Raw genomic sequence first — 24,144 nt, 5'->3', positions numbered from 1 at the left:
TGTCTTGTTTTCATCCATAATCAGCACTGTCCCATTGCTTGGTGTTCAAAGCTTCTCATTGGAATATTTCTTCCTGAACAGACACAAGTACTACAGAAGAGAGGACAGACAACCACGAAGGGATTCGAACCCTCAATCTTCTGATCCGAAGTCAGACGCCTTGTCCTTTAGGCCACGTGGTCATGCAGACAGTGACGTGTACATTTGAACGGGGCCAAGGTCCGAGTCTACCGACAAACAGTGAGGAGAAGCAAGATCTGGAAGATCAAGCTTTTGCCTTCATGGGATCCATGTGTGAGGTGATGGGGCAGTGTTGCACATTCCTTGAGTTGAGCTGAAAACACTGCCAGCTTTACATCTGAAGGTCTTCACCAGATGTTCTCCCTCTGCAACAATGAAGCCTGGCCTGTACAGGGATCGAACCTGTGACCTTGGCGTTATTAGCACCACGCTCTAACCAACTGAGCTAACAGGCCCGTTGCTGCCTTTCTATCTACAACCACGTCCCTTATACAATGAAAGACATTCCTTTGCTTTCAAACATCGAGCGAACCAGGCTTGCTAAAGTCTTGAAGAAGGGAAATTAGCTCAAATGGTAGAGCGCTCGCTTAGCATGCGAGAGGTAGCGGGATCGATGCCCGCATTCTCCATTACCTTCTTTTCTGTTGTCTGTTCTCAAGAAGAAAACACACCAAGCCTTCATTCAAAGGATTCCTCCTGCTGAATGTCCCCATAAAAATCAGAGGAAGGTTACACACCTCTGCACTGTCATATTTCCACACCTTCATCTCTGTGACTATGTCTTGTTTTCATCCATAATCAGCACTGTCCCATTGCTTGGTGTTCAAAGCTTCTCATTGGAATATTTCTTCCTGAACAGACACAAGTACTACAGAAGAGAGGACAGACAACCACGAAGGGATTCAAACCCTCAATCTTCTGATCCGAAGTCAGACGCCTTGTCCTTTAGGCCACGTGGTCATGCAGACAGTGACATGTACATTTGAACGGGGCCAAGGTCCGAGTCTACCGACAAACAGTGAGGAGAAGCAAGATCTGGAAGATCAAGCTTTTGCCTTCATGGGATCCATGTGTGAGGTGATGGGGCAGTGTTGCACATTCCTTGAGTTGAGCTGAAAACACTGCCAGCTTTACATCTGAAGGTCTTCACCAGATGTTCTCCCTCTGCAACAATGAAGCCTGGCCTGTACAGGGATCGAACCTGTGACCTTGGCGTTATTAGCACCACGCTCTAACCAACTGAGCTAACAGGCCCGTTGCTGCCTTTCTATCTACAACCACGTCCCTTATACAATGAAAGACATTCCTTTGCTTTCAAACATCGAGCGAACCAGGCTTGCTGAAGTCTTGAAGAAGGGGAATTAGCTCAAATGGTAGAGCGCTCGCTTAGCATGCGAGAGGTAGCGGGATCGATGCCCGCATTCTCCATTACCTTCTTTTCTGTTGTCTCTTCTCAAGAAGAAAACACACCAAGGCTTCATTCAAAGGATTCCTCCTGCTGAATGTCCCCATAAAAATCAGAGGAAGGTTACACACCTCTGCACTGTCATATTTCCACACCTTCATCTCTGTGACTATGTCTTGTTTTCATCCATAATCAGCACTGTCCCATTGCTTGGTGTTCAAAGCTTCTCATTGGAATATTTCTTCCTGAACAGACACAAGTACTACAGAAGAGAGGACAGACAACCACGAAGGGATTCGAACCCTCAATCTTCTGATCCGAAGTCAGACGCCTTGTCCTTTAGGCCACGTGGTCATGCAGACAGTGACGTGTACATTTGAACGGGGCCAAGGTCCGAGTCTACCGACAAACAGTGAGGAGAAGCAAGATCTGGAAGATCAAGCTTTTGCCTTCATGGGATCCATGTGTGAGGTGATGGGGCAGTGTTGCACATTCCTTGAGTTGAGCTGAAAACACTGCCAGCTTTACATCTGAAGGTCTTCACCAGATGTTCTCCCTCTGCAACAATGAAGCCTGGCCTGTACAGGGATCGAACCTGTGACCTTGGCGTTATTAGCACCACGCTCTAACCAACTGAGCTAACAGGCCCGTTGCTGCCTTTCTATCTACAACCACGTCCCTTATACAATGAAAGACATTCCTTTGCTTTCAAACATCGAGCGAACCAGGCTTGCTAAAGTCTTGAAGAAGGGGAATTAGCTCAAATGGTAGAGCGCTCGCTTAGCATGCGAGAGGTAGCGGGATCGATGCCCGCATTCTCCATTACCTTCTTTTCTGTTGTCTCTTCTCAAGAAGAAAACACACCAAGCCTTCATTCAAAGGATTCCTCCTGCTGAATGTCCCCATAAAAATCAGAGGAAGGTTACACACCTCTGCACTGTCATATTTCCACACCTTCATCTCTGTGACTATGTCTTGTTTTCATCCATAATCAGCACTGTCCCATTGCTTGGTGTTCAAAGCTTCTCATTGGAATATTTCTTCCTGAACAGACACAAGTACTACAGAAGAGAGGACAGACAACCACGAAGGGATTCGAACCCTCAATCTTCTGATCCGAAGTCAGACGCCTTGTCCTTTAGGCCACGTGGTCATGCAGACAGTGACGTGTACATTTGAACGGGGCCAAGGTCCGAGTCTACCGACGAACAGTGAGGAGAGGCAAGATCTGGAAGATCAAGCTTTTGCCTTCATGGGATCCATGTGTGAGGTGATGGGGCAGTGTTGCACATTCCTTGAGTTGAGCTGAAAACACTGCCAGCTTTACATCTGAAGGTCTTCACCAGATGTTCTCCCTCTGCAACAATGAAGCCTGGCCTGTACAGGGATCGAACCTGTGACCTTGGCGTTATTAGCACCACGCTCTAACCAACTGAGCTAACAGGCCCGTTGCTGCCTTTCTATCTACAACCACGTCGCTTATACAATGAAAGACATTCCTTTGCTTTCAAACATCGAGCGAACCAGGCTTGCTAAAGTCTTGAAGAAGGGGAATTAGCTCAAATGGTAGAGCGCTCGCTTAGCATGCGAGAGGTAGCGGGATCGATGCCCGCATTCTCCATTAGCTTCTTTTCTGTTGTCTCTTCTCAAGAAGAAAACACACCAAGGCTTCATTCAAAGGATTCCTCCTGCTGAATGTCCCCATAAAAATCAGAGGAAGGTTACACACCTCTGCACTGTCATATTTCCACACCTTCATCTCTGTGACTATGTCTTGTTTTCATCCATAATCAGCACTGTCCCATTGCTTGGTGTTCAAAGCTTCTCATTGGAATATTTCTTCCTGAACAGACACAAGTACTACAGAAGAGAGGACAGACAACCACGAAGGGATTCGAACCCTCAATCTTCTGATCCGAAGTCAGACGCCTTGTCCTTTAGGCCACGTGGTCATGCAGACAGTGACGTGTACATTTGAACGGGGCCAAGGTCCGAGTCTACCGACAAACAGTGAGGAGAAGCAAGATCTGGAAGATCAAGCTTTTGCCTTCATGGGATCCATGTGTGAGGTGATGGGGCAGTGTTGCACATTCCTTGAGTTGAGCTGAAAACACTGCCAGCTTTACATCTGAAGGTCTTCACCAGATGTTCTCCCTCTGCAACAATGAAGCCTGGCCTGTACAGGGATCGAACCTGTGACCTTGGCGTTATTAGCACCACGCTCTAAGCAACTGAGCTAACAGGCCCGTTGCTGCCTTTCTATCTACAACCACGTCCCTTATACAATGAAAGACATTCCTTTGCTTTCAAACATCGAGCGAACCAGGCTTGCTAAAGTCTTGAAGAAGGGGAATTAGCTCAAATGGTAGAGCGCTCGCTTAGCATGCGAGAGGTAGCGGGATCGATGCCCGCATTCTCCATTACCTTCTTTTCTGTTGTCTGTTCTCAAGAAGAAAACACACCAAGCCTTCATTCAAAGGATTCCTCCTGCTGAATGTCCCCATAAAAATCAGAGGAAGGTTACACACCTCTGCACTGTCATATTTCCACACCTTCATCTCTGTGACTATGTCTTGTTTTCATCCATAATCAGCACTGTCCCATTGCTTGGTGTTCAAAGCTTCTCATTGGAATATTTCTTCCTGAACAGACACAAGTACTACAGAAGAGAGGACGGACAACCACGAAGGGATTCGAACCCTCAATCTTCTGATCCGAAGTCAGACGCCTTGTCCTTTAGGCCACGTGGTCATGCAGACAGTGACGTGTACATTTGAACGGGGCGAAGGTCCGAGTCTACCGACAAACAGTGAGGAGAAGCAAGATCTGGAAGATCAAGCTTTTGCCTTCATGGGGTCCATGTGTGAGGTGATGGGGCAGTGTTGCACATTCCTTGAGTTGAGCTGAAAACACTGCCAGCTTTACATCTGAAGGTCTTCACCAGATGTTCTCCCTCTGCAACAATGAAGCCTGGCCTGTACAGGGATCGAACCTGTGACCTTGGCGTTATTAGCACCACGCTCTAACCAACTGAGCTAACAGGCCCGTTGCTGCCTTTCTATCTACAACCACGTCCCTTATACAATGAAAGACATTCCTTTGCTTTCAAACATCGAGCGAACCAGGCTTGCTAAAGTCTTGAAGAAGGGGAATTAGCTCAAATGGTAGAGCGCTCGCTTAGCATGCGAGAGGTAGCGGGATCGATGCCCGCATTCTCCATTAGCTTCTTTTCTGTTGTCTCTTCTCAAGAAGAAAACACACCAAGGCTTCATTCAAAGGATTCCTCCTGCTGAATGTCCCCATAAAAATCAGAGGAAGGTTACACACCTCTGCACTGTCATATTTCCACACCTTCATCTCTGTGACTATGTCTTGTTTTCATCCATAATCAGCACTGTCCCATTGCTTGGTGTTCAAAGCTTCTCATTGGAATATTTCTTCCTGAACAGACACAAGTACTACAGAAGAGAGGACAGACAACCACGAAGGGATTCGAACCCTCAATCTTCTGATCCGAAGTCAGACGCCTTGTCCTTTAGGCCACGTGGTCATGCAGACAGTGACGTGTACATTTGAACGGGGCCAAGGTCCGAGTCTACCGACAAACAGTGAGGAGAAGCAAGATCTGGAAGATCAAGCTTTTGCCTTCATGGGATCCATGTGTGAGGTGATGGGGCAGTGTTGCACATTCCTTGAGTTGAGCTGAAAACACTGCCAGCTTTACATCTGAAGGTCTTCACCAGATGTTCTCCCTCTGCAACAATGAAGCCTGGCCTGTACAGGGATCGAACCTGTGACCTTGGCGTTATTAGCACCACGCTCTAACCAACTGAGCTAACAGGCCCGTTGCTGCCTTTCTATCTACAACCACGTCCCTTATACAATGAAAGACATTCCTTTGCTTTCAAACATCGAGCGAACCAGGCTTGCTAAAGTCTTGAAGAAGGGGAATTAGCTCAAATGGTAGAGCGCTCGCTTAGCATGCGAGAGGTAGCGGGATCGATGCCCGCATTCTCCATTAGCTTCTTTTCTGTTGTCTCTTCTCAAGAAGAAAACACACCAAGGCTTCATTCAAAGGATTCCTCCTGCTGAATGTCCCCATAAAAATCAGAGGAAGGTTACACACCTCTGCACTGTCATATTTCCACACCTTCATCTCTGTGACTATGTCTTGTTTTCATCCATAATCAGCACTGTCCCATTGCTTGGTGTTCAAAGCTTCTCATTGGAATATTTCTTCCTGAACAGACACAAGTACTACAGAAGAGAGGACGGACAACCACGAAGGGATTCGAACCCTCAATCTTCTGATCCGAAGTCATACGCCTTGTCCTTTAGGCCACGTGGTCATGCAGACAGTGACGTGTACATTTGAACGGGGCGAAGGTCCGAGTCTACCGACGAACAGTGAGGAGAGGCAAGATCTGGAAGATCAAGCTTTTGCCTTCATGGGATCCATGTGTGAGGTGATGGGGCAGTGTTGCACATTCCTTGAGTTGAGCTTAAAACACTGCCAGCTTTACATCTGAAGGTCTTCACCAGATGTTCTCCCTCTGCAACAATGAAGCCTGGCCTGTACAGGGATCGAACCTGTGACCTTGGCGTTATTAGCACCACGCTCTAACCAACTGAGCTAACAGGCCCGTTGCTGCCTTTCTATCTACAACCACGTCCCTTATACAATGAAAGACATTCCTTTGCTTTCAAACATCGAGCGAACCAGGCTTGCTAAAGTCTTGAAGAAGGGGAATTAGCTCAAATGGTAGAGCGCTCGCTTAGCATGCGAGAGGTAGCGGGATCGATGCCCGCATTCTCCATTAGCTTCTTTTCTGTTGTCTCTTCTCAAGAAGAAAACACACCAAGGCTTCATTCAAAGGATTCCTCCTGCTGAATGTCCCCATAAAAATGAGAGGAAGGTTACACACCTCTGCACTGTCATATTTCCACACCTTCATCTCTGTGACTATGTCTTGTTTTCATCCATAATCAGCACTGTCCCATTGCTTGGTGTTCAAAGCTTCTCATTGGAATATTTCTTCCTGAACAGACACAAGTACTACAGAAGAGAGGACGGACAACCACGAAGGGATTCGAACCCTCAATCTTCTGATCCGAAGTCAGACGCCTTGTCCTTTAGGCCACGTGGTCATGCAGACAGTGACGTGTACATTTGAACGGGGCGAAGGTCCGAGTCTACCGACAAACAGTGAGGAGAAGCAAGATCTGGAAGATCAAGCTTTTGCCTTCATGGGATCCATGTGTGAGGTGATGGGGCAGTGTTGCACATTCCTTGAGTTGAGCTGAAAACACTGCCAGCTTTACATCTGAAGGTCTTCACCAGATGTTCTCCCTCTGCAACAATGAAGCCTGGCCTGTACAGGGATCGAACCTGTGACCTTGGCGTTATTAGCACCACGCTCTAACCAACTGAGCTAACAGGCCCGTTGCTGCCTTTCTATCTACAACCACGTCCCTTATACAATGAAAGACATTCCTTTGCTTTCAAACATCGAGCGAACCAGGCTTGCTAAAGTCTTGAAGAAGGGGAATTAGCTCAAATGGTAGAGCGCTCGCTTAGCATGCGAGAGGTAGCGGGATCGATGCCCGCATTCTCCATTACCTTCTTTTCTGTTGTCTGTTCTCAAGAAGAAAACACACCAAGCCTTCATTCAAAGGATTCCTCCTGCTGAATGTCCCCATAAAAATCAGAGGAAGGTTACACACCTCTGCACTGTCATATTTCCACACCTTCATCTCTGTGACTATGTCTTGTTTTCATCCATAATCAGCACTGTCCCATTGCTTGGTGTTCAAAGCTTCTCATTGGAATATTTCTTCCTGAACAGACACAAGTACTACAGAAGAGAGGACAGACAACCACGAAGGGATTCGAACCCTCAATCTTCTGATCCGAAGTCAGACGCCTTGTCCTTTAGGCCACGTGGTCATGCAGACAGTGACGTGTACATTTGAACGGGGCCAAGGTCCGAGTCTACCGACGAACAGTGAGGAGAGGCAAGATCTGGAAGATCAAGCTTTTGCCTTCATGGGATCCATGTGTGAGGTGATGGGGCAGTGTTGCACATTCCTTGAGTTGAGCTGAAAACACTGCCAGCTTTACATCTGAAGGTCTTCACCAGATGTTCTCCCTCTGCAACAATGAAGCCTGGCCTGTACAGGGATCGAACCTGTGACCTTGGCGTTATTAGCACCACGCTCTAACCAACTGAGCTAACAGGCCCGTTGCTGCCTTTCCATCTACAACCACGTCCCTTATACAATGAAAGACATTCCTTTGCTTTCAAACATCGAGCGAACCAGGCTTGCTAAAGTCTTGAAGAAGGGGAATTAGCTCAAATGGTAGAGCGCTCGCTTAGCATGCGAGAGGTAGCGGGATCGATGCCCGCATTCTCCATTAGCTTCTTTTCTGTTGTCTCTTCTCAAGAAGAAAACACACCAAGGCTTCATTCAAAGGATTCCTCCTGCTGAATGTCCCCATAAAAATCAGAGGAAGGTTACACACCTCTGCACTGTCATATTTCCACACCTTCATCTCTGTGACTATGTCTTGTTTTCATCCATAATCAGCACTGTCCCATTGCTTGGTGTTCAAAGCTTCTCATTGGAATATTTCTTCCTGAACAGACACAAGTACTACAGAAGAGAGGACAGACAACCACGAAGGGATTCGAACCCTCAATCTTCTGATCCGAAGTCAGACGCCTTGTCCTTTAGGCCACGTGGTCATGCAGACAGTGACGTGTACATTTGAACGGGGCGAAGGTCCGAGTCTACCGACAAACAGTGAGGAGAAGCAAGATCTGGAAGATCAAGCTTTTGCCTTCATGGGATCCATGTGTGAGGTGATGGTGTTGCACATTCTTTGAGTTGAGCTGAAAACACTGCCAGCTTTACATCTGAAGGTCTTCACCAGATGTTCTCCCTCTGCAACAATGAAGCCTGGCCTGTACAGGGATCGAACCTGTGACCTTGGCGTTATTAGCACCACGCTCTAACCAACTGAGCTAACAGGCCCGTTGCTGCCTTTCTATCTACAACCACGTCCCTTATACAATGAAAGACATTCCTTTGCTTTCAAACATCGAGCGAACCAGGCTTGCTAAAGTCTTGAAGAAGGGGAATTAGCTCAAATGGTAGAGCGCTCGCTTAGCATGCGAGAGGTAGCGGGATCGATGCCCGCATTCTCCATTAGCTTCTTTTCTGTTGTCTCTTCTCAAGAAGAAAACACACCAAGGCTTCATTCAAAGGATTCCTCCTGCTGAATGTCCCCATAAAAATGAGAGGAAGGTTACACACCTCTGCACTGTCATATTTCCACACCTTCATCTCTGTGACTATGTCTTGTTTTCATCCATAATCAGCACTGTCCCATTGCTTGGTGTTCAAAGCTTCTCATTGGAATATTTCTTCCTGAACAGACACAAGTACTACAGAAGAGAGGACGGACAACCACGAAGGGATTCGAACCCTCAATCTTCTGATCCGAAGTCAGACGCCTTGTCCTTTAGGCCACGTGGTCATGCAGACAGTGACGTGTACATTTGAACGGGGCCAAGGTCCGAGTCTACCGACAAACAGTGAGGAGAAGCAAGATCTGGAAGATCAAGCTTTTGCCTTCATGGGATCCATGTGTGAGGTGATGGGGCAGTGTTGCACATTCCTTGAGTTGAGCTGAAAACACTGCCAGCTTTACATCTGAAGGTCTTCACCAGATGTTCTCCCTCTGCAACAATGAAGCCTGGCCTGTACAGGGATCGAACCTGTGACCTTGGCGTTATTAGCACCACGCTCTAACCAACTGAGCTAACAGGCCCGTTGCTGCCTTTCTATCTACAACCACGTCCCTTATACAATGAAAGACATTCCTTTGCTTTCAAACATCGAGCGAACCAGGCTTGCTAAAGTCTTGAAGAAGGGGAATTAGCTCAAATGGTAGAGCGCTCGCTTAGCATGCGAGAGGTAGCGGGATCGATGCCCGCATTCTCCATTACCTTCTTTTCTGTTGTCTGTTCTCAAGAAGAAAACACACCAAGCCTTCATTCAAAGGATTCCTCCTGCTGAATGTCCCCATAAAAATCAGAGGAAGGTTACACACCTCTGCACTGTCATATTTCCACACCTTCATCTCTGTGACTATGTCTTGTTTTCATCCATAATCAGCACTGTCCCATTGCTTGGTGTTCAAAGCTTCTCATTGGAATATTTCTTCCTGAACAGACACAAGTACTACAGAAGAGAGGACAGACAACCACGAAGGGATTCGAACCCTCAATCTTCTGATCCGAAGTCAGACGCCTTGTCCTTTAGGCCACGTGGTCATGCAGACAGTGACGTGTACATTTGAACGGGGCCAAGGTCCGAGTCTACCGACGAACAGTGAGGAGAGGCAAGATCTGGAAGATCAAGCTTTTGCCTTCATGGGATCCATGTGTGAGGTGATGGGGCAGTGTTGCACATTCCTTGAGTTGAGCTGAAAACACTGCCAGCTTTACATCTGAAGGTCTTCACCAGATGTTCTCCCTCTGCAACAATGAAGCCTGGCCTGTACAGGGATCGAACCTGTGACCTTGGCGTTATTAGCACCACGCTCTAACCAACTGAGCTAACAGGCCCGTTGCTGCCTTTCCATCTACAACCACGTCCCTTATACAATGAAAGACATTCCTTTGCTTTCAAACATCGAGCGAACCAGGCTTGCTAAAGTCTTGAAGAAGGGGAATTAGCTCAAATGGTAGAGCGCTCGCTTAGCATGCGAGAGGTAGCGGGATCGATGCCCGCATTCTCCATTAGCTTCTTTTCTGTTGTCTCTTCTCAAGAAGAAAACACACCAAGGCTTCATTCAAAGGATTCCTCCTGCTGAATGTCCCCATAAAAATCAGAGGAAGGTTACACACCTCTGCACTGTCATATTTCCACACCTTCATCTCTGTGACTATGTCTTGTTTTCATCCATAATCAGCACTGTCCCATTGCTTGGTGTTCAAAGCTTCTCATTGGAATATTTCTTCCTGAACAGACACAAGTACTACAGAAGAGAGGACAGACAACCACGAAGGGATTCGAACCCTCAATCTTCTGATCCGAAGTCAGACGCCTTGTCCTTTAGGCCACGTGGTCATGCAGACAGTGACGTGTACATTTGAACGGGGCGAAGGTCCGAGTCTACCGACAAACAGTGAGGAGAAGCAAGATCTGGAAGATCAAGCTTTTGCCTTCATGGGATCCATGTGTGAGGTGATGGGGCAGTGTTGCACATTCCTTGAGTTGAGCTGAAAACACTGCCAGCTTTACATCTGAAGGTCTTCACCAGATGTTCTCCCTCTGCAACAATGAAGCCTGGCCTGTACAGGGATCGAACCTGTGACCTTGGCGTTATTAGCACCACGCTCTAACCAACTGAGCTAACAGGCCCGTTGCTGCCTTTCTATCTACAACCACGTCCCTTATACAATGAAAGACATTCCTTTGCTTTCAAACATCGAGCGAACCAGGCTTGCTAAAGTCTTGAAGAAGGGGAATTAGCTCAAATGGTAGAGCGCTCGCTTAGCATGCGAGAGGTAGCGGGATCGATGCCCGCATTCTCCATTACCTTCTTTTCTGTTGTCTCTTCTCAAGAAGAAAACACACCAAGGCTTCATTCAAAGGATTCCTCCTGCTGAATGTCCCCATAAAAATCAGAGGAAGGTTACACACCTCTGCACTGTCATATTTCCACACCTTCATCTCTGTGACTATGTCTTGTTTTCATCCATAATCAGCACTGTCCCATTGCTTGGTGTTCAAAGCTTCTCATTGGAATATTTCTTCCTGAACAGACACAAGTACTACAGAAGAGAGGACGGACAACCACGAAGGGATTCGAACCCTCAATCTTCTGATCCGAAGTCAGACGCCTTGTCCTTTAGGCCACGTGGTCATGCAGACAGTGACGTGTACATTTGAACGGGGCGAAGGTCCGAGTCTACCGACAAACAGTGAGGAGAAGCAAGATCTGGAAGATCAAGCTTTTGCCTTCATGGGGTCCATGTGTGAGGTGATGGGGCAGTGTTGCACATTCCTTGAGTTGAGCTGAAAACACTGCCAGCTTTACATCTGAAGGTCTTCACCAGATGTTCTCCCTCTGCAACAATGAAGCCTGGCCTGTACAGGGATCGAACCTGTGACCTTGGCGTTATTAGCACCACGCTCTAACCAACTGAGCTAACAGGCCCGTTGCTGCCTTTCTATCTACAACCACGTCCCTTATACAATGAAAGACATTCCTTTGCTTTCAAACATCGAGCGAACCAGGCTTGCTAAAGTCTTGAAGAAGGGGAATTAGCTCAAATGGTAGAGCGCTCGCTTAGCATGCGAGAGGTAGTGGGATCGATGCCCGCATTCTCCATTACCTTCTTTTCTGTTGTCTCTTCTCAAGAAGAAAACACACCAAGCCTTCATTCAAAGGATTCCTCCTGCTGAATGTCCCCATAAAAATCAGAGGAAGGTTACACACCTCTGCACTGTCATATTTCCACACCTTCATCTCTGTGACTATGTCTTGTTTTCATCCATAATCAGCACTGTCCCATTGCTTGGTGTTCAAAGCTTCTCATTGGAATATTTCTTCCTGAACAGACACAAGTACTACAGAAGAGAGGACGGACAACCACGAAGGGATTCGAACCCTCAATCTTCTGATCCGAAGTCAGACGCCTTGTCCTTTAGGCCACTTGGTCATGCAGACAGTGACGTGTACATTTGAACGGGGCGAAGGTCCGAGTCTACCGACAAACAGTGAGGAGAAGCAAGATCTGGAAGATCAAGCTTTTGCCTTCATGGGATCCATGTGTGAGGTGATGGGGCAGTGTTGCACATTCCTTGAGTTGAGCTGAAAACACTGCCAGCTTTACATCTGAAGGTCTTCACCAGATGTTCTCCCTCTGCAACAATGAAGCCTGGCCTGTACAGGGATCGAACCTGTGACCTTGGCGTTATTAGCACCACGCTCTAACCAACTGAGCTAACAGGCCCGTTGCTGCCTTTCTATCTACAACCACGTCCCTTATACAATGAAAGACATTCCTTTGCTTTCAAACATCGAGCGAACCAGGCTTGCTAAAGTCTTGAAGAAGGGGAATTAGCTCAAATGGTAGAGCGCTCGCTTAGCATGCGAGAGGTAGCGGGATCGATGCCCGCATTCTCCATTAGCTTCTTTTCTGTTGTCTCTTCTCAAGAAGAAAACACACCAAGGCTTCATTCAAAGGATTCCTCCTGCTGAATGTCCCCATAAAAATCAGAGGAAGGTTACACACCTCTGCACTGTCATATTTCCACACCTTCATCTCTGTGACTATGTCTTGTTTTCATCCATAATCAGCACTGTCCCATTGCTTGGTGTTCAAAGCTTCTCATTGGAATATTTCTTCCTGAACAGACACAAGTACTACAGAAGAGAGGACAGACAACCACGAAGGGATTCGAACCCTCAATCTTCTGATCCGAAGTCAGACGCCTTGTCCTTTAGGCCACGTGGTCATGCAGACAGTGACGTGTACATTTGAACGGGGCGAAGGTCCGAGTCTACCGACAAACAGTGAGGAGAAGCAAGATCTGGAAGATCAAGCTTTTGCCTTCATGGGATCCATGTGTGAGGTGATGGTGTTGCACATTCCTTGAGTTGAGCTGAAAACACTGCCAGCTTTACATCTGAAGGTCTTCACCAGATGTTCTCCCTCTGCAACAATGAAGCCTGGCCTGTACAGGGATCGAACCTGTGACCTTGGCGTTATTAGCACCACGCTCTAACCAACTGAGCTAACAGGCCCGTTGCTGCCTTTCTATCTACAACCACGTCCCTTATACAATGAAAGACATTCCTTTGCTTTCAAACATCGAGCGAACCAGGCTTGCTAAAGTCTTGAAGAAGGGGAATTAGCTCAAATGGTAGAGCGCTCGCTTAGCATGCGAGAGGTAGGGGGATCGATGCCCGCATTCTCCATTACCTTCTTTTCTGTTGTCTCTTCTCAAGAAGAAAACACACCAAGCCTTCATTCAAAGGATTCCTCCTGCTGAATGTCCCCATAAAAATCAGAGGAAGGTTACACACCTCTGCACTGTCATATTTCCACACCTTCATCTCTGTGACTATGTCTTGTTTTCATCCACAATCAGCACTGTCCCATTGCTTGGTGTTCAAAGCTTCTCATTGGAATATTTCTTCCTGAACAGACACAAGTACTACAGAAGAGAGGACGGACAACCACGAAGGGATTCGAACCCTCAATCTTCTGATCCTAAGTCAGACGCCTTGTCCTTTAGGCCACGTGGTCATGCAGACAGTGACGTGTACATTTGAACGGGGCGAAGGTCCGAGTCTACCGACAAACAGTGAGGAGAAGCAAGATCTGGAAGATCAAGCTTTTGCCTTCATGGGATCCATGTGTGAGGTGATGGGGCAGTGTTGCACATTCCTTGAGTTGAGCTGAAAACACTGCCAGCTTTACATCTGAAGGTCTTCACCAGATGTTCTCCCTCTGCAACAATGAAGCCTGGCCTGTACAGGGATCGAACCTGTGACCTTGGCGTTATTAGCACCACGCTCTAACCAACTGAGCTAACAGGCCCGTTGCTGCCTTTCTATCTACAACCACGTCCCTTATACAATGAAAGACATTCCTTTGCTTTCAAACATCGAGCGAACCAGGCTTGCTAAAGTCTTGAAGAAGGGGAATTAGCTCAAATGGTAGAGCGCTCGCTTAGCATGCGAGAGGTAGCGGGATCGATGCCCGCATTCTCCATTAGCTTCTTTTCTGTTGTCTCTTCTCAAGAAGAAAACACACCAAGGCTTCATTCAAAGGATTCCTCCTGCTGAATGTCCCCATAAAAATCAGAGGAAGGTTACACACCTCTGCACTGTCATATTTCCACACCTTCATCTCTGTGACTATGTCTTGTTTTCATCCATAATCAGCACTGTCCCATTGCTTGGTGTTCAAAGCTTCTCATTGGAATATTTCTTCCTGAACAGACACAAGTACTACAGAAGAGAGGACAGACAACCACGAAGGGATTCGAACCCTCAATCTTCTGATCCGAAGTCAGACGCCTTGTCCTTTAGGCCACGTGGTCATGCAGACAGTGACGTGTACATTTGAACGGGGCGAAGGTCCGAGTCTACCGACAAACAGTGAGGAGAAGCAAGATCTGGAAGATCAAGCTTTTGCCTTCATGGGATCCATGTGTGAGGTGATGGTGTTGCACATTCCTTGAGTTGAGCTGAAAACACTGCCAGCTTTACATCTGAAGGTCTTCACCAGATGTTCTCCCTCTGCAACAATGAAGCCTGGCCTGTACAGGGATCGAACCTGTGACCTTGGCGTTATTAGCACCACGCTCTAACCAACTGAGCTAACAGGCCCGTTGCTGCCTTTCTATCTACAACCACGTCCCTTATACAATGAAAGACATTCCTTTGCTTTCAAACATCGAGCGAACCAGGCTTGCTAAAGTCTTGAAGAAGGGGAATTAGCTCAAATGGTAGAGCGCTCGCTTAGCATGCGAGAGGTAGGGGGATCGATGCCCGCATTCTCCATTACCTTCTTTTCTGTTGTCTCTTCTCAAGAAGAAAACACACCAAGCCTTCATTCAAAGGATTCCTCCTGCTGAATGTCCCCATAAAAATCAGAGGAAGGTTACACACCTCTGCACTGTCATATTTCCACACCTTCATCTCTGTGACTATGTCTTGTTTTCATCCACAATCAGCACTGTCCCATTGCTTGGTGTTCAAAGCTTCTCATTGGAATATTTCTTCCTGAACAGACACAAGTACTACAGAAGAGAGGACGGACAACCACGAAGGGATTCGAACCCTCAATCTTCTGATCCTAAGTCAGACGCCTTGTCCTTTAGGCCACGTGGTCATGCAGACAGTGACGTGTACATTTGAACGGGGCGAAGGTCCGAGTCTACCGACAAACAGTGAGGAGAAGCAAGATCTGGAAGATCAAGCTTTTGCCTTCATGGGATCCATGTGTGAGGTGATGGGGCAGTGTTGCACATTCCTTGAGTTGAGCTGAAAACACTGCCAGCTTTACATCTGAAGGTCTTCACCAGATGTTCTCCCTCTGCAACAATGAAGCCTGGCCTGTACAGGGATCGAACCTGTGACCTTGGCGTTATTAGCACCACACTCTAACCAACTGAGCTAACAGGCCCGTTGCTGCCTTTCTATCTACAACCACGTCCCTTATACAATGAAAGACATTCCTTTGCTTTCAAACATCGAGCGAACCAGGCTTGCTAAAGTCTTGAAGAAGGGGAATTAGCTCAAATGGTAGAGCGCTCGCTTAGCATGCGAGAGGTAGCGGGATCGATGCCCGCATTCTCCATTAGCTTCTTTTCTGTTGTCTCTTCTCAAGAAGAAAACACACCAAGGCTTCATTCAAAGGATTCCTCCTGCTGAATGTCCCCATAAAAATCAGAGGAAGGTTACACACCTCTGCACTGTCATATTTCCACACCTTCATCTCTGTGACTATGTCTTGTTTTCATCCATAATCAGCACTGTCCCATTGCTTGGTGTTCAAAGCTTCTCATTGGAATATTTCTTCCTGAACAGACACAAGTACTACAGAAGAGAGGACAGACAACCACGAAGGGATTCGAACCCTCAATCTTCTGATCCGAAGTCAGACGCCTTGTCCTTTAGGCCACGTGGTCATGCAGACAGTGACGTGTACATTTGAACGGGGCCAAGGTCCGAGTCTACCGACAAACAGTGAGGAGAAGCAAGATCTGGAAGATCAAGCTTTTGCCTTCATGGGATCCATGTGTGAGGTGATGGGGCAGTGTTGCACATTCCTTGAGTTGAGCTGAAAACACTGCCAGCTTTACATCTGAAGGTCTTCACCAGATGTTCTCCCTCTGCAACAATGAAGCCTGGCCTGTACAGGGATCGAACCTGTGACCTTGGCGTTATTAGCACCACGCTCTAACCAACTGAGCTAACAGGCCCGTTGCTGCCTTTCTATCTACAACCACGTCCCTTATACAATGAAAGACATTCCTTTGCTTTCAAACATCGAGCGAACCAGGCTTGCTAAAGTCTTGAAGAAGGGGAATTAGCTCAAATGGTAGAGCGCTCGCTTAGCATGCGAGAGGTAGCGGGATCGATGCCCGCATTCTCCATTACCTTCTTTTCTGTTGTCTGTTCTCAAGAAGAAAACACACCAAGCCTTCATTCAAAGGATTCCTCCTGCTGAATGTCCCCATAAAAATCAGAGGAAGGTTACACACCTCTGCACTGTCATATTTCCACACCTTCATCTCTGTGACTATGTCTTGTTTTCATCCATAATCAGCACTGTCCCATTGCTTGGTGTTCAAAGCTTCTCATTGGAATATTTCTTCCTGAACAGACACAAGTACTACAGAAGAGAGGACGGACAACCACGAAGGGATTCGAACCCTCAATCTTCTGATCCGAAGTCAGACGCCTTGTCCTTTAGGCCACGTGGTCATGCAGACAGTGACGTGTACATTTGAACGGGGCGAAGGTCCGAGTCTACCGACAAACAGTGAGGAGAAGCAAGATCTGGAAGATCAAGCTTTTGCCTTCATGGGATCCATGTGTGAGGTGATGGGGCAGTGTTGCACATTCCTTGAGTTGAGCTGAAAACACTGCCAGCTTTACATGTGAAGGTCTTCACCAGATGTTCTCCCTCTGCAACAATGAAGCCTGGCCTGTACAGGGATCGAACCTGTGACCTTGGCGTTATTAGCACCACGCTCTAACCAACTGAGCTAACAGGCCCGTTGCTGCCTTTCTATCTACAACCACGTCCCTTATACAATGAAAGACATTCCTTTGCTTTCAAACATCGAGCGAACCAGGCTTGCTAAAGTCTTGAAGAAGGGGAATTAGCTCAAATGGTAGAGCGCTCGCTTAGCATGCGAGAGGTAGCGGGATCGATGCCCGCATTCTCCATTACCTTCTTTTCTGTTGTCTCTTCTCAAGAAGAAAACACACCAAGGCTTCATTCAAAGGATTCCTCCTGCTGAATGTCCCCATAAAAATCAGAGGAAGGTTACACACCTCTGCACTGTCATATTTCCACACCTTCATCTCTGTGACTATGTCTTGTTTTCATCCATAATCAGCACTGTCCCATTGCTTGGTGTTCAAAGCTTCTCATTGGAATATTTCTTCCTGAACAGACACAAGTACTACAGAAGAGAGGACAGACAACCACGAAGGGATTCGAACCCTCAATCTTCTGATCCGAAGTCAGACGCCTTGTCCTTTAGGCCACGTGGTCATGCAGACAGTGACGTGTACATTTGAACGGGGCGAAGGTCCGAGTCTACCGACAAACAGTGAGGAGAAGCAAGATCTGGAAGATCAAGCTTTTGCCTTCATGGGATCCATGTGTGAGGTGATGGTGTTGCACATTCCTTGAGTTGAGCTGAAAACACTGCCAGCTTTACATCTGAAGGTCTTCACCAGATGTTCTCCCTCTGCAACAATGAAGCCTGGCCTGTACAGGGATCGAACCTGTGACCTTGGCGTTATTAGCACCACGCTCTAACCAACTGAGCTAACAGGCCCGTTGCTGCCTTTCTATCTACAACCACGTCCCTTATACAATGAAAGACATTCCTTTGCTTTCAAACATCGAGCGAACCAGGCTTGCTAAAGTCTTGAAGAAGGGGAATTAGCTCAAATGGTAGAGCGCTCGCTTAGCATGCGAGAGGTAGCGGGATCGATGCCCGCATTCTCCATTAGCTTCTTTTCTGTTGTCTCTTCTCAAGAAGAAAACACACCAAGGCTTCATTCAAAGGATTCCTCCTGCTGAATGTCCCCATAAAAATCAGAGGAAGGTTACACACCTCTGCACTGTCATATTTCCACACCTTCATCTCTGTGACTATGTCTTGTTTTCATCCATAATCAGCACTGTCCCATTGCTTGGTGTTCAAAGCTTCTCATTGGAATATTTCTTCCTGAACAGACACAAGTACTACAGAAGAGAGGACGGACAACCACGAAGGGATTCGAACCCTCAATCTTCTGATCCGAAGTCAGACGCCTTGTCCTTTAGGCCACGTGGTCATGCAGACAGTGACGTGTACATTTGAACGGGGCCAAGGTCCGAGTCTACCGACAAACAGTGAGGAGAAGCAAGATCTGGAAGATCAAGCTTTTGCCTTCATGGGATCCATGTGTGAGGTGATGGGGCAGTGTTGCACATTCCTTGAGTTGAGCTGAAAACACTGCCAGCTTTACATGTGAAGGTCTTCACCAGATGTTCTCCCTCTGCAACAATGAAGCCTGGCCTGTACAGGGATCGAACCTGTGACCTTGGCGTTATTAGCACCACGCTCTAACCAACTGAGCTAACAGGCCCGTTGCTGCCTTTCTATCTACAACCACGTCCCTTATACAATGAAAGACATTCCTTTGCTTTCAAACATCGAGCGAACCAGGCTTGCTAAAGTCTTGAAGAAGGGGAATTAGCTCAAATGGTAGAGCGCTCGCTTAGCATGCGAGAGGTAGCGGGATCGATGCCCGCATTCTCCATTACCTTCTTTTCTGTTGTCTCTTCTCAAGAAGAAAACACACCAAGGCTTCATTCAAAGGATTCCTCCTGCTGAATGTCCCCATAAAAATCAGAGGAAGGTTACACACCTCTGCACTGTCATATTTCCACACCTTCATCTCTGTGACTATGTCTTGTTTTCATCCATAATCAGCACTGTCCCATTGCTTGGTGTTCAAAGCTTCTCATTGGAATATTTCTTCCTGAACAGACACAAGTACTACAGAAGAGAGGACGGACAACCACGAAGGGATTCGAACCCTCAATCTTCTGATCCGAAGTCAGACGCCTTGTCCTTTAGGCCACGTGGTCATGCAGACAGTGACGTGTACATTTGAACGGGGCGAAGGTCCGAGTCTACCGACAAACAGTGAGGAGAAGCAAGATCTGGAAGATCAAGCTTTTGCCTTCATGGGATCCATGTGTGAGGTGATGGGGCAGTGTTGCACATTCCTTGAGTTGAGCTGAAAACACTGCCAGCTTTACATCTGAAGGTCTTCACCAGATGTTCTCCCTCTGCAACAATGAAGCCTGGCCTGTACAGGGATCGAACCTGTGACTTTGGCTTTATTAGCACCACGCTCTAACCAACTGAGCTAACAGGCCCGTTGCTGCCTTTCTATCTACAACCACGTCCCTTATACAATGAAAGACATTCCTTTGCTTTCAAACATCGAGCGAACCAGGCTTGCTGATGTCTTGAAGAAGGGGAATTAGCTCAAATGGTAGCGCGCTCGCTTAGCATGCGAGAGGTAGCGGGATCGATGCCCGCATTCTCCATTACCTTCTTTTCTGTTGTCTCTTCTCAAGAAGAAAACACAACCAAGCCTTCATTCAAAGGATTCCTCCTGCTGAATGTCCCCATAAAAATCAGAGGAAGGTTACACACCTCTGCACTGTCATATTTCCACACCTTCATCTCTGTGACTATGTCTTGTTTTCATCCATAATCAGCACTGTCCCATTGCTTGGTGTTCAAAGCTTCTCATTGGAATATTTCTTCCTGAACAGACACAAGTACTACAGAAGAGAGGACGGACAACCACGAAGGGATTCGAACCCTCAATCTTCTGATCCGAAGTCAGACGCCTTGTCCTTTAGGCCACGTGGTCATGCAGACAGTGACGTGTACATTTGAACGGGGCGAAGGTCCGAGTCTACCGACAAACAGTGAGGAGAAGCAAGATCTGGAAGATCAAGCTTTTGCCTTCATGGGATCCATGTGTGAGGTGATGGGGCAGTGTTGCACATTCCTTGAGTTGAGCTGAAAACACTGCCAGCTTTACATGTGAAGGTCTTCACCAGATGTTCTCCCTCTGCAACAATGAAGCCTGGCCTGTACAGGGATCGAACCTGTGACCTTGGCGTTATTAGCACCACGCTCTAACCAACTGAGCTAACAGGCCCGTTGCTGCCTTTCTATCTACAACCACGTCCCTTATACAATGAAAGACATTCCTTTGCTTTCAAACATCGAGCGAACCAGGCTTGCTAAAGTCTTGAAGAAGGGGAATTAGCTCAAATGGTAGAGCGCTCGCTTAGCATGCGAGAGGTAGCGGGATCGATGCCCGCATTCTCCATTACCTTCTTTTCTGTTGTCTCTTCTCAAGAAGAAAACACACCAAGGCTTCATTCAAAGGATTCCTCCTGCTGAATGTCCCCATAAAAATCAGAGGAAGGTTACACACCTCTGCACTGTCATATTTCCACACCTTCATCTCTGTGACTATGTCTTGTTTTCATCCATAATCAGCACTGTCCCATTGCTTGGTGTTCAAAGCTTCTCATTGGAATATTTCTTCCTGAACAGACACAAGTACTACAGAAGAGAGGACGGACAACCACGAAGGGATTCGAACCCTCAATCTTCTGATCCGAAGTCAGACGCCTTGTCCTTTAGGCCACGTGGTCATGCAGACAGTGACGTGTACATTTGAACGGGGCGAAGGTCCGAGTCTACCGACAAACAGTGAGGAGAAGCAAGATCTGGAAGATCAAGCTTTTGCCTTCATGGGATCCATGTGTGAGGTGATGGGGCAGTGTTGCACATTCCTTGAGTTGAGCTGAAAACACTGCCAGCTTTACATCTGAAGGTCTTCACCAGATGTTCTCCCTCTGCAACAATGAAGCCTGGCCTGTACAGGGATCGAACCTGTGACTTTGGCTTTATTAGCACCACGCTCTAACCAACTGAGCTAACAGGCCCGTTGCTGCCTTTCTATCTACAACCACGTCCCTTATACAATGAAAGACATTCCTTTGCTTTCAAACATCGAGCGAACCAGGCTTGCTGATGTCTTGAAGAAGGGGAATTAGCTCAAATGGTAGCGCGCTCGCTTAGCATGCGAGAGGTAGCGGGATCGATGCCCGCATTCTCCATTACCTTCTTTTCTGTTGTCTCTTCTCAAGAAGAAAACACAACCAAGCCTTCATTCAAAGGATTCCTCCTGCTGAATGTCCCCATAAAAATCAGAGGAAGGTTACACACCTCTGCACTGTCATATTTCCACACCTTCATCTCTGTGACTATGTCTTGTTTTCATCCATAATCAGCACTGTCCCATTGCTTGGTGTTCAAAGCTTCTCATTGGAATATTTCTTCCTGAACAGACACAAGTACTACAGAAGAGAGGACGGACAACCACGAAGGGATTCGAACCCTCAATCTTCTGATCCGAAGTCAGACGCCTTGTCCTTTAGGCCACGTGGTCATGCAGACAGTGACGTGTACATTTGAACGGGGCGAAGGTCCGAGTCTACCGACAAACAGTGAGGAGAAGCAAGATCTGGAAGATCAAGCTTTTGCCTTCATGGGATCCATGTGTGAGGTGATGGGGCAGTGTTGCACATTCCTTGAGTTGAGCTGAAAACACTGCCAGCTTTACATGTGAAGGTCTTCACCAGATGTTCTCCCTCTGCAACAATGAAGCCTGGCCTGTACAGGGATCGAACCTGTGACCTTGGCGTTATTAGCACCACGCTCTAACCAACTGAGCTAACAGGCCCGTTGCTGCCTTTCTATCTACAACCACGTCCCTTATACAATGAAAGACATTCCTTTGCTTTCAAACATCGAGCGAACCAGGCTTGCTAAAGTCTTGAAGAAGGGGAATTAGCTCAAATGGTAGAGCGCTCGCTTAGCATGCGAGAGGTAACGTGATCGATGCCCGCATTCTCCATTCCTTCTTTTCAGTGGTCTCTTCTCAAGAAGGAAATGGACAGATATGAATGTGATGATGATTATGTTGATGGAATTAAGTTATACGAAAAGGAGAGAATGTGCATGTACAAGCTTTAGTTAAACACCCAATCTGGTTGACTGAAGCTCTCGTGTCTTCACCATTGAATTAAAAGTTATAGAAAATAACAGGAAGTAAACTTTCTCTACATAATTAAACTAACTCAATGCCAGGTAAACAGGATTATCCTTTCTGTCTCCCTACCTCCTTCCTTCTTTCCTCCCTCCCTCCTACCTTCATTCTTTCCTTTCCTTTATTCTTCCTCCCTTCCTTCCTTCCTTCTTTCCTTGACTCGAGGACAACAGGAGGGTTAAGACAGACTATCTCTCATGCTATGGAGGACACTATCTGCAACAGTTGATCCATTTTGGCATCATGAACACTTTTGAAATGATGATATATCTGACTGTGCTGTGTTTGTGTAACATCACCTAAATGCTTTCAGAGCTCCACACACAGAAAGCCTACTTGTAATGCATGATGCGGCTCAGCTCGGTGTAATTAATGGAGCTGTAGTCAAACAGTAATTGCATTTTGGATCTAACATTTAGTCTCTTTGAAAACATCAACAGATGTTCAGCTGTAAACAGTTGTTGCACTCTATTAACAGAATGGCTCTTCTGGCTCAGACCAACAGAAACAGCAACGAGTGGAAAGAATCACAAAACTTAAAAGCAGTTTGTGTCTCTGTGTCTGGACTCAATTAATTTTTTTATGGATAAATGACAAATCAAATTCAACTGCCCAAAAAAATGGAGACGACAGAACAGAGATCAGACTCAGTGTTCAAATAACCCACATCACATCCTTCCATCTGTCCTTCCTTCCTTTCTTCCTTCTGTCCTTCCTTCCATCTGACCTTCCTTCCTTTTGTCCTTCCATCTGTCCTTCCTTCCATCTGGCCTTTCTTCCTTCTGTCCTTCCTTCCATCTGTCCTTCTGTCCCTCCTTCCATCTGTCCTTCTTTCTGTCCTCCTATCTGTCCTTCCTTCCTTTCTTCCTTCTGTCCTTCCACCTGTCCTTCCTTCCATCTGTCCTTCCTTCCTTTTGTCCTTCTGTCCTTCCTTCCATCTGTCCTTCCTTCCTTTTGTCCTTCTGTCCTTCCTTCCATTCTTCCTTCTGTCCTTCCTTCCATCTGTCCTTCCTTCCTTCTATCCTTCCTTCCTTCTGTCCTTCCTTCCATCTGTCCTTCTGTCCCTCCTTCCTTTCTTCCTTCTGTCCTTCCATCTGTCCTTCCTTCTGTCCTTCCTTCTGTCCTTCCTTCCATCTGTCCTTCTGTCCTTCCTTCCATCTGTCCTTCCTTCCACCTGTCCTTCCTTCCTTTCTTCCTTCCATCTGTCCTTCCTTCCTTTCTTCCTTCTGTCCTTCCTTCCTTTCTTCCTTCTGTCCTTCCATCTGTCCTTCCTTCCATCTGTCCTTCTGTCCCTCCTTCCATCTGTCCTTCCTTCCATTCTTCCTTCTGTCCTTCCTTCCATCTGTCCTTCTTTCTGTCCTCCCATCTGTCCTTCCATCTGTCCTTCCTCCCTTTCTTCCTTCTGTCCTTCCATCTGTCCTTCCTTCCATCTGTCCTTCCTTCCTTTCGTCCTTCTGTCCTTCCTTCCTTCTGTCCTTCCTTCCATCTGTCCTTCCTTCCTTTCATCTGTCCTTCCTTCCTTTCTTCCTTCTGTCCTTCCTTCCTTCTGTCCTCTTCTGGCTCAGACCAACAGAAACAGCAACGAGTGGAAAGAATCACAAAACTTAAAAGCAGTTTTTTAGGCCCAACACGGCGTCGCTTTGTGTCTCGACTCATTTAAATTTTTTTTATGGATAAATGACAAATCAAATCCAACTGGTCAAAAAACTGGAGACGACAGAACAGAGATCAGAGTCAGTGTTCAAAT

At 46.9% G+C, this 24,144-nt stretch overlaps 76 non-coding genes across 76 annotated transcripts; 23 read left to right on the top strand and 53 right to left on the bottom strand.

Annotated features, from left to right (window-relative positions):
* Positions 1-109: 109 nt before the first annotated feature.
* On the bottom strand, positions 110-182 carry trnar-ucg (transfer RNA arginine (anticodon UCG)). Its single transcript has one exon. It is a non-coding gene; the product is annotated as a tRNA-Arg (tRNA).
* Positions 183-402: 220 nt separating this feature from the next.
* Positions 403-476, bottom strand: trnai-aau (transfer RNA isoleucine (anticodon AAU)). Its single transcript has one exon. It is a non-coding gene; the product is annotated as a tRNA-Ile (tRNA).
* A 101-nt stretch (positions 477-577) lies between these two features.
* On the top strand, positions 578-650 carry trnaa-agc (transfer RNA alanine (anticodon AGC)). The gene has a single exon. It is a non-coding gene; the product is annotated as a tRNA-Ala (tRNA).
* A 551-nt stretch (positions 651-1,201) lies between these two features.
* trnai-aau (transfer RNA isoleucine (anticodon AAU)) lies at positions 1,202-1,275 on the bottom strand. Its single transcript has one exon. It is a non-coding gene; the product is annotated as a tRNA-Ile (tRNA).
* Positions 1,276-1,376: 101 nt separating this feature from the next.
* Positions 1,377-1,449, top strand: trnaa-agc (transfer RNA alanine (anticodon AGC)). The gene has a single exon. It is a non-coding gene; the product is annotated as a tRNA-Ala (tRNA).
* A 258-nt stretch (positions 1,450-1,707) lies between these two features.
* trnar-ucg (transfer RNA arginine (anticodon UCG)) lies at positions 1,708-1,780 on the bottom strand. Its single transcript has one exon. It is a non-coding gene; the product is annotated as a tRNA-Arg (tRNA).
* A 220-nt stretch (positions 1,781-2,000) lies between these two features.
* trnai-aau (transfer RNA isoleucine (anticodon AAU)) lies at positions 2,001-2,074 on the bottom strand. Its single transcript has one exon. It is a non-coding gene; the product is annotated as a tRNA-Ile (tRNA).
* Positions 2,075-2,175: 101 nt separating this feature from the next.
* On the top strand, positions 2,176-2,248 carry trnaa-agc (transfer RNA alanine (anticodon AGC)). The gene has a single exon. It is a non-coding gene; the product is annotated as a tRNA-Ala (tRNA).
* A 258-nt stretch (positions 2,249-2,506) lies between these two features.
* On the bottom strand, positions 2,507-2,579 carry trnar-ucg (transfer RNA arginine (anticodon UCG)). Its single transcript has one exon. It is a non-coding gene; the product is annotated as a tRNA-Arg (tRNA).
* A 220-nt stretch (positions 2,580-2,799) lies between these two features.
* trnai-aau (transfer RNA isoleucine (anticodon AAU)) lies at positions 2,800-2,873 on the bottom strand. The gene has a single exon. It is a non-coding gene; the product is annotated as a tRNA-Ile (tRNA).
* A 101-nt stretch (positions 2,874-2,974) lies between these two features.
* trnaa-agc (transfer RNA alanine (anticodon AGC)) lies at positions 2,975-3,047 on the top strand. The gene has a single exon. It is a non-coding gene; the product is annotated as a tRNA-Ala (tRNA).
* Positions 3,048-3,305: 258 nt separating this feature from the next.
* On the bottom strand, positions 3,306-3,378 carry trnar-ucg (transfer RNA arginine (anticodon UCG)). Its single transcript has one exon. It is a non-coding gene; the product is annotated as a tRNA-Arg (tRNA).
* Positions 3,379-3,598: 220 nt separating this feature from the next.
* trnai-aau (transfer RNA isoleucine (anticodon AAU)) lies at positions 3,599-3,672 on the bottom strand. Its single transcript has one exon. It is a non-coding gene; the product is annotated as a tRNA-Ile (tRNA).
* Positions 3,673-3,773: 101 nt separating this feature from the next.
* Positions 3,774-3,846, top strand: trnaa-agc (transfer RNA alanine (anticodon AGC)). The gene has a single exon. It is a non-coding gene; the product is annotated as a tRNA-Ala (tRNA).
* Positions 3,847-4,104: 258 nt separating this feature from the next.
* trnar-ucg (transfer RNA arginine (anticodon UCG)) lies at positions 4,105-4,177 on the bottom strand. Its single transcript has one exon. It is a non-coding gene; the product is annotated as a tRNA-Arg (tRNA).
* A 220-nt stretch (positions 4,178-4,397) lies between these two features.
* Positions 4,398-4,471, bottom strand: trnai-aau (transfer RNA isoleucine (anticodon AAU)). Its single transcript has one exon. It is a non-coding gene; the product is annotated as a tRNA-Ile (tRNA).
* A 101-nt stretch (positions 4,472-4,572) lies between these two features.
* On the top strand, positions 4,573-4,645 carry trnaa-agc (transfer RNA alanine (anticodon AGC)). Its single transcript has one exon. It is a non-coding gene; the product is annotated as a tRNA-Ala (tRNA).
* Positions 4,646-4,903: 258 nt separating this feature from the next.
* On the bottom strand, positions 4,904-4,976 carry trnar-ucg (transfer RNA arginine (anticodon UCG)). The gene has a single exon. It is a non-coding gene; the product is annotated as a tRNA-Arg (tRNA).
* A 220-nt stretch (positions 4,977-5,196) lies between these two features.
* Positions 5,197-5,270, bottom strand: trnai-aau (transfer RNA isoleucine (anticodon AAU)). Its single transcript has one exon. It is a non-coding gene; the product is annotated as a tRNA-Ile (tRNA).
* Positions 5,271-5,371: 101 nt separating this feature from the next.
* Positions 5,372-5,444, top strand: trnaa-agc (transfer RNA alanine (anticodon AGC)). The gene has a single exon. It is a non-coding gene; the product is annotated as a tRNA-Ala (tRNA).
* A 551-nt stretch (positions 5,445-5,995) lies between these two features.
* Positions 5,996-6,069, bottom strand: trnai-aau (transfer RNA isoleucine (anticodon AAU)). The gene has a single exon. It is a non-coding gene; the product is annotated as a tRNA-Ile (tRNA).
* Positions 6,070-6,170: 101 nt separating this feature from the next.
* trnaa-agc (transfer RNA alanine (anticodon AGC)) lies at positions 6,171-6,243 on the top strand. The gene has a single exon. It is a non-coding gene; the product is annotated as a tRNA-Ala (tRNA).
* A 258-nt stretch (positions 6,244-6,501) lies between these two features.
* On the bottom strand, positions 6,502-6,574 carry trnar-ucg (transfer RNA arginine (anticodon UCG)). The gene has a single exon. It is a non-coding gene; the product is annotated as a tRNA-Arg (tRNA).
* Positions 6,575-6,794: 220 nt separating this feature from the next.
* On the bottom strand, positions 6,795-6,868 carry trnai-aau (transfer RNA isoleucine (anticodon AAU)). The gene has a single exon. It is a non-coding gene; the product is annotated as a tRNA-Ile (tRNA).
* Positions 6,869-6,969: 101 nt separating this feature from the next.
* On the top strand, positions 6,970-7,042 carry trnaa-agc (transfer RNA alanine (anticodon AGC)). Its single transcript has one exon. It is a non-coding gene; the product is annotated as a tRNA-Ala (tRNA).
* A 258-nt stretch (positions 7,043-7,300) lies between these two features.
* On the bottom strand, positions 7,301-7,373 carry trnar-ucg (transfer RNA arginine (anticodon UCG)). Its single transcript has one exon. It is a non-coding gene; the product is annotated as a tRNA-Arg (tRNA).
* Positions 7,374-7,593: 220 nt separating this feature from the next.
* Positions 7,594-7,667, bottom strand: trnai-aau (transfer RNA isoleucine (anticodon AAU)). Its single transcript has one exon. It is a non-coding gene; the product is annotated as a tRNA-Ile (tRNA).
* Positions 7,668-7,768: 101 nt separating this feature from the next.
* trnaa-agc (transfer RNA alanine (anticodon AGC)) lies at positions 7,769-7,841 on the top strand. Its single transcript has one exon. It is a non-coding gene; the product is annotated as a tRNA-Ala (tRNA).
* A 258-nt stretch (positions 7,842-8,099) lies between these two features.
* Positions 8,100-8,172, bottom strand: trnar-ucg (transfer RNA arginine (anticodon UCG)). The gene has a single exon. It is a non-coding gene; the product is annotated as a tRNA-Arg (tRNA).
* A 215-nt stretch (positions 8,173-8,387) lies between these two features.
* On the bottom strand, positions 8,388-8,461 carry trnai-aau (transfer RNA isoleucine (anticodon AAU)). Its single transcript has one exon. It is a non-coding gene; the product is annotated as a tRNA-Ile (tRNA).
* Positions 8,462-8,562: 101 nt separating this feature from the next.
* trnaa-agc (transfer RNA alanine (anticodon AGC)) lies at positions 8,563-8,635 on the top strand. The gene has a single exon. It is a non-coding gene; the product is annotated as a tRNA-Ala (tRNA).
* A 258-nt stretch (positions 8,636-8,893) lies between these two features.
* Positions 8,894-8,966, bottom strand: trnar-ucg (transfer RNA arginine (anticodon UCG)). The gene has a single exon. It is a non-coding gene; the product is annotated as a tRNA-Arg (tRNA).
* Positions 8,967-9,186: 220 nt separating this feature from the next.
* On the bottom strand, positions 9,187-9,260 carry trnai-aau (transfer RNA isoleucine (anticodon AAU)). Its single transcript has one exon. It is a non-coding gene; the product is annotated as a tRNA-Ile (tRNA).
* A 101-nt stretch (positions 9,261-9,361) lies between these two features.
* trnaa-agc (transfer RNA alanine (anticodon AGC)) lies at positions 9,362-9,434 on the top strand. Its single transcript has one exon. It is a non-coding gene; the product is annotated as a tRNA-Ala (tRNA).
* A 258-nt stretch (positions 9,435-9,692) lies between these two features.
* On the bottom strand, positions 9,693-9,765 carry trnar-ucg (transfer RNA arginine (anticodon UCG)). Its single transcript has one exon. It is a non-coding gene; the product is annotated as a tRNA-Arg (tRNA).
* A 220-nt stretch (positions 9,766-9,985) lies between these two features.
* trnai-aau (transfer RNA isoleucine (anticodon AAU)) lies at positions 9,986-10,059 on the bottom strand. The gene has a single exon. It is a non-coding gene; the product is annotated as a tRNA-Ile (tRNA).
* A 101-nt stretch (positions 10,060-10,160) lies between these two features.
* trnaa-agc (transfer RNA alanine (anticodon AGC)) lies at positions 10,161-10,233 on the top strand. Its single transcript has one exon. It is a non-coding gene; the product is annotated as a tRNA-Ala (tRNA).
* A 258-nt stretch (positions 10,234-10,491) lies between these two features.
* Positions 10,492-10,564, bottom strand: trnar-ucg (transfer RNA arginine (anticodon UCG)). Its single transcript has one exon. It is a non-coding gene; the product is annotated as a tRNA-Arg (tRNA).
* Positions 10,565-10,784: 220 nt separating this feature from the next.
* Positions 10,785-10,858, bottom strand: trnai-aau (transfer RNA isoleucine (anticodon AAU)). The gene has a single exon. It is a non-coding gene; the product is annotated as a tRNA-Ile (tRNA).
* Positions 10,859-10,959: 101 nt separating this feature from the next.
* On the top strand, positions 10,960-11,032 carry trnaa-agc (transfer RNA alanine (anticodon AGC)). The gene has a single exon. It is a non-coding gene; the product is annotated as a tRNA-Ala (tRNA).
* Positions 11,033-11,290: 258 nt separating this feature from the next.
* Positions 11,291-11,363, bottom strand: trnar-ucg (transfer RNA arginine (anticodon UCG)). The gene has a single exon. It is a non-coding gene; the product is annotated as a tRNA-Arg (tRNA).
* A 220-nt stretch (positions 11,364-11,583) lies between these two features.
* On the bottom strand, positions 11,584-11,657 carry trnai-aau (transfer RNA isoleucine (anticodon AAU)). Its single transcript has one exon. It is a non-coding gene; the product is annotated as a tRNA-Ile (tRNA).
* Positions 11,658-11,758: 101 nt separating this feature from the next.
* On the top strand, positions 11,759-11,831 carry trnaa-agc (transfer RNA alanine (anticodon AGC)). Its single transcript has one exon. It is a non-coding gene; the product is annotated as a tRNA-Ala (tRNA).
* Positions 11,832-12,382: 551 nt separating this feature from the next.
* On the bottom strand, positions 12,383-12,456 carry trnai-aau (transfer RNA isoleucine (anticodon AAU)). The gene has a single exon. It is a non-coding gene; the product is annotated as a tRNA-Ile (tRNA).
* Positions 12,457-12,557: 101 nt separating this feature from the next.
* Positions 12,558-12,630, top strand: trnaa-agc (transfer RNA alanine (anticodon AGC)). Its single transcript has one exon. It is a non-coding gene; the product is annotated as a tRNA-Ala (tRNA).
* Positions 12,631-12,888: 258 nt separating this feature from the next.
* Positions 12,889-12,961, bottom strand: trnar-ucg (transfer RNA arginine (anticodon UCG)). The gene has a single exon. It is a non-coding gene; the product is annotated as a tRNA-Arg (tRNA).
* A 215-nt stretch (positions 12,962-13,176) lies between these two features.
* On the bottom strand, positions 13,177-13,250 carry trnai-aau (transfer RNA isoleucine (anticodon AAU)). The gene has a single exon. It is a non-coding gene; the product is annotated as a tRNA-Ile (tRNA).
* A 432-nt stretch (positions 13,251-13,682) lies between these two features.
* On the bottom strand, positions 13,683-13,755 carry trnal-uag (transfer RNA leucine (anticodon UAG)). Its single transcript has one exon. It is a non-coding gene; the product is annotated as a tRNA-Leu (tRNA).
* A 220-nt stretch (positions 13,756-13,975) lies between these two features.
* trnai-aau (transfer RNA isoleucine (anticodon AAU)) lies at positions 13,976-14,049 on the bottom strand. Its single transcript has one exon. It is a non-coding gene; the product is annotated as a tRNA-Ile (tRNA).
* Positions 14,050-14,150: 101 nt separating this feature from the next.
* trnaa-agc (transfer RNA alanine (anticodon AGC)) lies at positions 14,151-14,223 on the top strand. Its single transcript has one exon. It is a non-coding gene; the product is annotated as a tRNA-Ala (tRNA).
* Positions 14,224-14,481: 258 nt separating this feature from the next.
* trnar-ucg (transfer RNA arginine (anticodon UCG)) lies at positions 14,482-14,554 on the bottom strand. Its single transcript has one exon. It is a non-coding gene; the product is annotated as a tRNA-Arg (tRNA).
* A 215-nt stretch (positions 14,555-14,769) lies between these two features.
* Positions 14,770-14,843, bottom strand: trnai-aau (transfer RNA isoleucine (anticodon AAU)). Its single transcript has one exon. It is a non-coding gene; the product is annotated as a tRNA-Ile (tRNA).
* A 432-nt stretch (positions 14,844-15,275) lies between these two features.
* Positions 15,276-15,348, bottom strand: trnal-uag (transfer RNA leucine (anticodon UAG)). Its single transcript has one exon. It is a non-coding gene; the product is annotated as a tRNA-Leu (tRNA).
* A 220-nt stretch (positions 15,349-15,568) lies between these two features.
* On the bottom strand, positions 15,569-15,642 carry trnai-aau (transfer RNA isoleucine (anticodon AAU)). The gene has a single exon. It is a non-coding gene; the product is annotated as a tRNA-Ile (tRNA).
* Positions 15,643-15,743: 101 nt separating this feature from the next.
* trnaa-agc (transfer RNA alanine (anticodon AGC)) lies at positions 15,744-15,816 on the top strand. The gene has a single exon. It is a non-coding gene; the product is annotated as a tRNA-Ala (tRNA).
* A 258-nt stretch (positions 15,817-16,074) lies between these two features.
* trnar-ucg (transfer RNA arginine (anticodon UCG)) lies at positions 16,075-16,147 on the bottom strand. Its single transcript has one exon. It is a non-coding gene; the product is annotated as a tRNA-Arg (tRNA).
* A 220-nt stretch (positions 16,148-16,367) lies between these two features.
* On the bottom strand, positions 16,368-16,441 carry trnai-aau (transfer RNA isoleucine (anticodon AAU)). Its single transcript has one exon. It is a non-coding gene; the product is annotated as a tRNA-Ile (tRNA).
* A 101-nt stretch (positions 16,442-16,542) lies between these two features.
* Positions 16,543-16,615, top strand: trnaa-agc (transfer RNA alanine (anticodon AGC)). Its single transcript has one exon. It is a non-coding gene; the product is annotated as a tRNA-Ala (tRNA).
* Positions 16,616-16,873: 258 nt separating this feature from the next.
* On the bottom strand, positions 16,874-16,946 carry trnar-ucg (transfer RNA arginine (anticodon UCG)). The gene has a single exon. It is a non-coding gene; the product is annotated as a tRNA-Arg (tRNA).
* Positions 16,947-17,166: 220 nt separating this feature from the next.
* Positions 17,167-17,240, bottom strand: trnai-aau (transfer RNA isoleucine (anticodon AAU)). Its single transcript has one exon. It is a non-coding gene; the product is annotated as a tRNA-Ile (tRNA).
* Positions 17,241-17,341: 101 nt separating this feature from the next.
* On the top strand, positions 17,342-17,414 carry trnaa-agc (transfer RNA alanine (anticodon AGC)). Its single transcript has one exon. It is a non-coding gene; the product is annotated as a tRNA-Ala (tRNA).
* Positions 17,415-17,672: 258 nt separating this feature from the next.
* trnar-ucg (transfer RNA arginine (anticodon UCG)) lies at positions 17,673-17,745 on the bottom strand. The gene has a single exon. It is a non-coding gene; the product is annotated as a tRNA-Arg (tRNA).
* A 215-nt stretch (positions 17,746-17,960) lies between these two features.
* On the bottom strand, positions 17,961-18,034 carry trnai-aau (transfer RNA isoleucine (anticodon AAU)). Its single transcript has one exon. It is a non-coding gene; the product is annotated as a tRNA-Ile (tRNA).
* Positions 18,035-18,135: 101 nt separating this feature from the next.
* Positions 18,136-18,208, top strand: trnaa-agc (transfer RNA alanine (anticodon AGC)). The gene has a single exon. It is a non-coding gene; the product is annotated as a tRNA-Ala (tRNA).
* A 258-nt stretch (positions 18,209-18,466) lies between these two features.
* trnar-ucg (transfer RNA arginine (anticodon UCG)) lies at positions 18,467-18,539 on the bottom strand. The gene has a single exon. It is a non-coding gene; the product is annotated as a tRNA-Arg (tRNA).
* Positions 18,540-18,759: 220 nt separating this feature from the next.
* On the bottom strand, positions 18,760-18,833 carry trnai-aau (transfer RNA isoleucine (anticodon AAU)). The gene has a single exon. It is a non-coding gene; the product is annotated as a tRNA-Ile (tRNA).
* Positions 18,834-18,934: 101 nt separating this feature from the next.
* On the top strand, positions 18,935-19,007 carry trnaa-agc (transfer RNA alanine (anticodon AGC)). The gene has a single exon. It is a non-coding gene; the product is annotated as a tRNA-Ala (tRNA).
* Positions 19,008-19,265: 258 nt separating this feature from the next.
* On the bottom strand, positions 19,266-19,338 carry trnar-ucg (transfer RNA arginine (anticodon UCG)). Its single transcript has one exon. It is a non-coding gene; the product is annotated as a tRNA-Arg (tRNA).
* Positions 19,339-19,558: 220 nt separating this feature from the next.
* On the bottom strand, positions 19,559-19,632 carry trnai-aau (transfer RNA isoleucine (anticodon AAU)). Its single transcript has one exon. It is a non-coding gene; the product is annotated as a tRNA-Ile (tRNA).
* Positions 19,633-20,065: 433 nt separating this feature from the next.
* On the bottom strand, positions 20,066-20,138 carry trnar-ucg (transfer RNA arginine (anticodon UCG)). The gene has a single exon. It is a non-coding gene; the product is annotated as a tRNA-Arg (tRNA).
* A 220-nt stretch (positions 20,139-20,358) lies between these two features.
* Positions 20,359-20,432, bottom strand: trnai-aau (transfer RNA isoleucine (anticodon AAU)). Its single transcript has one exon. It is a non-coding gene; the product is annotated as a tRNA-Ile (tRNA).
* A 101-nt stretch (positions 20,433-20,533) lies between these two features.
* trnaa-agc (transfer RNA alanine (anticodon AGC)) lies at positions 20,534-20,606 on the top strand. Its single transcript has one exon. It is a non-coding gene; the product is annotated as a tRNA-Ala (tRNA).
* A 258-nt stretch (positions 20,607-20,864) lies between these two features.
* Positions 20,865-20,937, bottom strand: trnar-ucg (transfer RNA arginine (anticodon UCG)). The gene has a single exon. It is a non-coding gene; the product is annotated as a tRNA-Arg (tRNA).
* Positions 20,938-21,157: 220 nt separating this feature from the next.
* trnai-aau (transfer RNA isoleucine (anticodon AAU)) lies at positions 21,158-21,231 on the bottom strand. The gene has a single exon. It is a non-coding gene; the product is annotated as a tRNA-Ile (tRNA).
* A 433-nt stretch (positions 21,232-21,664) lies between these two features.
* On the bottom strand, positions 21,665-21,737 carry trnar-ucg (transfer RNA arginine (anticodon UCG)). The gene has a single exon. It is a non-coding gene; the product is annotated as a tRNA-Arg (tRNA).
* Positions 21,738-21,957: 220 nt separating this feature from the next.
* trnai-aau (transfer RNA isoleucine (anticodon AAU)) lies at positions 21,958-22,031 on the bottom strand. The gene has a single exon. It is a non-coding gene; the product is annotated as a tRNA-Ile (tRNA).
* Positions 22,032-24,144: the final 2,113 nt, after the last annotated feature.

Source organism: Scomber japonicus, chromosome 17, assembly GCF_027409825.1.
Source record: "Scomber japonicus isolate fScoJap1 chromosome 17, fScoJap1.pri, whole genome shotgun sequence".
Lineage (NCBI taxonomy): Eukaryota > Metazoa > Chordata > Actinopteri > Scombriformes > Scombridae > Scomber > Scomber japonicus.
This window is presented reverse-complemented; position numbering and strand designations above follow the sequence as displayed.